This window comes from Anopheles ziemanni, chromosome 3, assembly GCF_943734765.1.
Source record: "Anopheles ziemanni chromosome 3, idAnoZiCoDA_A2_x.2, whole genome shotgun sequence".
NCBI classification, from domain to species: Eukaryota; Metazoa; Arthropoda; class Insecta; order Diptera; family Culicidae; genus Anopheles; species Anopheles ziemanni.
This window is the reverse complement of record NC_080706.1, coordinates 22,952,894-22,957,036: the sequence shown is the minus strand read 5'-3', so window position 1 is coordinate 22,957,036 and position 4,143 is coordinate 22,952,894.

Below are 4,143 nucleotides of genomic sequence, written 5' to 3'. Positions count from 1 at the left end.
AGACAGTGTGCCGGCTTGCGGATCCTGCGCGCGGTGTCCCCAGTCGAGGGGCAGGGTGTTGCGGAAATGGAAGAAGAAAGACAAACGGTTCGGTTTTAGAATGAGCTGCTTACGGCGGCGAAGGTATATTAGTAGTAAGGCAGTAGTAGTAGTAGTAGTAGTAGCGGTAGTAGTATTGGCTGCAGCCTTTATTTCGAGGCAGGTTCCAACGGGCTGTCGGAAAGCCCGAGCTAATTATGCAAAGTAGGCGCAGAAATATAGTTTTTGGGAAAATGGATGATGCTGGGAGTGGAAAGTTTGACGGGAAATGGGCGAGTTTTGACGTTGCTGTAGCGGATGCTGTAAGCGACTAATGATACCGGAGGGCTGCCGATCTTTTGGCTGTGATAAAGTTTTTCCGGGTGAGAAAGTTATTCAAATTATTATATTTTTGTTTAGCGAATATTCATCCAAAAATACTTGAGATGTTGAGAGATAAACCTTGCTTCATTTGGCTTGCAAATGATTTAATTATTTTCCTTTCGCTTAATGGAATTTTCTTCTATCTAAATGCATTTGTGAGCTAAGAAATTAAACTCAAAGGCGGAAGTGTTTAGTTGGAAAATCACAAAGAGCAAAGTTATGCTCATACAAAAAGTAAAATACTCTTGACATGAAGATCAATATTGAATTTAAAACTGCATCGCTTACACAACATATATAATACATTTTCGTTTACCGCACCAACAAAAGTTGCGCCACTAAGGAGCGCGAAAGACCGTCATAAAGATTTGATGCTTTTAAAACTTTGCTCCCAACCCTACCATGGAGTTGCCTTGGAAGCGAAAGAAACAATCATCAATCTGGTTCAGTTGAGTGACTTTCAAACGCACGCCTCCCTTTTTCCTAGCGGACAAAATTCATTCCCAAGCGGGGCAAAATATCCGGGAAAACTTTTGGCCTTGGTTCGCTAGCGTACGGTCAAAGTTTGCTTATTGAATCATCACAAGCACTTGAGGGGACGTGTTTGTGTGTGTGTGCCGTTCCTCTCTTTCAAACGGGTTTGCGGTTCGGGGTTTTCCCTCCGCCCGGGTCGGTTTGGCAGTTTGCCTAATAAACCAAAAACTAAACGACTACGGCGTGGCCAACCGAAACCAGCGAAGGCACGCAACGGGAAAATAGTTTTTTTCCCGCTTTTTCTTTACGCCGAAAAGAAAATTCCATCAGCGAATGAACGACGGCACACAAAACGGCACAATCTTGTGCGTTTATTCGCGGGTCCGGGCAAAATCATGGAACCGCTTTATTTGTGCGATTTAGATGGGAAATCCCAAGCCGTGGCTACGAAGCGGAGGGATAATGACATACTGACGGAAATAACAATAATTGCTCACGGGCCAACACCGGAATGATTATTTTTATCGACGGCACTGTTTGAGGCGGATGGTCGGTGCGAGGGAAACGCCTCCGGTGGAGATGCCAATGGAGACGCCCGGTGCTTCACGGCGTTGATTATATTATTGGAAGTTGGACATTGGCTCGAGCCCGGATGTGGGTCGAACGTGTTGGACTTCAAGTGTATATGTGTGTTTGTGTGTACGTAGGGATCGGTCCGGGAGGATTGTTAAAATTGTAACGATGCAAGCATTAGGGTCTGTCAGCAAAAGCAATGTGCAAAGGACTTGGCGCAAACCGGACATTGATGTGAATGAAGCTGATGATGATGATGATGATTACGATGACGGTGACGGAGGCATTGATGGTAAGGGGCGCTAGCGAGAATGGTTTGCCGATGGCAGGTTGGAACACAATTATTACCTTTGGCGGGGCGCAGATTCGCCCGCACCCAGCGTCAGAAATGGCGCTAATATTGAACGGAACGAAACGAAAGTGAAGACAACTACGCTACGCACCCGAGTGGCGGCTTAGTTGGCTTCCGGGTTTTCTTGTGTTTGCTTGTCTGTTTGTCTGTTTCGTGCTACTGCTTGTTTGCTTTAGCGTTCAGTGGAGCCGTGTGTGCGTCTTATGTATGTTACTTTATCGGTGCGTTTGTGGCTCGAGGCTAAAGGAGCGGAGCGTTCTTGTGAAAGAAGAGCGCGGCGTCGGGGCGTTCTGGGGCGGCCAAAGTATACGTCGACCGGATTCCGGCGGGTGCCTGTGCTACGGATGCGTCGAGAGGAAGGGGTCGTACGTTTCGATGCAGTCTAGCGAGGGCTACACGCGATGCGATGGGTTTTAATGTTTGATGAGTGCCGCAGGACGCATTCAAATTTGTTATTTTTCCCCGGGACGAAATGCCAGGGCGTGTATCGGGGGATGTAAAATAAATTAAGAAAAAGGAGAGAAAGAGAGAGAAAAATGAATAAAAAATGTTAATGACATTAGATGTATCTGGTTACGGGATCTACGGAAGGAAGACGAAAGTAATATGTGACAAGTGCATCGAATATTACCTTTATTTTCTGCTCCAAACACTCCTTGAATCTAACTAGAAGTCTGCGACCTGTACTTTTCTAGTTGTATACGGTTTGTATCTAGAATGAAAAAAAAAAACAAATTTTAATTTCAATTGGATTTCAACTTTTTTATTTTTAGGAATGATAAACTTATTTTTGTAACAGTTTCCCATTGAAATTGATATTTTGAAAGTTCTGTAGAGTTGTGGCAAACAGTGTACCACAACATTAATCTCTTTTGAATAATTTAGTAAAAGTAGAAATGCAAAACTAATCGTCTGTCATGCTTTTTAATTTCAACATAACATTAGTGAAACCGACATGTGACAATGCATTTGACAACTCGCCATTATAAGAGTATGTGTCTGGCACAGTTTTTGGTTTATTTTCCTGCATGTTTCCGGATTTGATCTGTTCGCCGCCTTTCTTTTTTTCCCATCGTCAACCTTTCCCCGGTCGTTGGAATTATTTTCCATTTCAAACGGTAGCCGGCGGCCGGTGGTCGCTCGTAATGAAAAACTCATTAGCTACAAAATCCCGGCTCAAGGGTTTTTCCCCCTTCCAACTGTGTCGAGGGAATTTTACTGCCAAATGGGCTTGTCATGTCGTGTGCACTGTCGGTTGCCCTCAGCACTGGAAACCCCAAGAAAAACGTTGATATATTTATGGGAAACACCAAAAGGAACATGGGACGGCGGTATGTTGTTGGAATGATTAATATTACGATAATCGTCGATGGAGGTTAGCACTGTGTAAACTTTTCATATCGAATTATCAAGTGGCTGAAATTAAACCGCGTCAACTTGAAACATTTTGTTTTATCTCTTCATCACACAACTAAGATGCTACTTCAACAAGCTTCTTCAAAAACCAATAAGTTATAGTTAGTCACACAGCGTATAACTTTTTCCCGTTTTCAACTACTTCTACCCCACGCGGTACATCAATTCTTTGGTGTGTTACACAACGGATGATCTCATGCTGGCCACGAAAAAAATGTCAAGATATATTTCACGAGTGTGGCCTCGAGATAGCAGAGCGGACTCGAGAGCTTCGCCGGGTTTTTTGAAGTGGATTCTGTTACTTCAAGCAGTAGAGAAACTTTCACGAGTGCACTCAAATCGTTAAAAAAGTTAAAAGTGCAAGGAATACCAGGAATATGAATTTCCACATTCATAAGACCCATGCGATTGGCATATTTAATGTTCATCGGAATTAAACTTCCTGGCTCACTCGATTATGTCGGGATTAACAGAACTATTTTAAATAATTGACAATTTGCCCATTTCGACAGTCGGCTGCTGGTTGAGTATTTAGTTCCACTCCTGGCATGCACGGGCATACCATGAGTGTCCTCCATTCCATCCTCGACCTCAATGCCGGGCGGGGGGCGTCCAGTCCCGGGGAGATAATCCAATTTCAATGCGAGTCACCGTTCATCGGATGTTTGCAGCACCACAATCCACAATCTCACCACTCGTCCCGTGACGAGGAAGCAAATGTTGAATGTGCGAACAGAAACAAATAAAAGGAAAAAGTGATGTCGCTCTTCTGGCCCGCCTCGCTTCGGTATGGCCACCCGGGATTTGCGGCACGTAGCACGGTTTGTCGATGTGCAGTTGATGTCCCAGAGCGACAATCTAGGCCACCCAGCAGGACGGCACACGAAGGCAGTTCAAAGGAAACAAGTTTATTCTGCTCCGGTTAT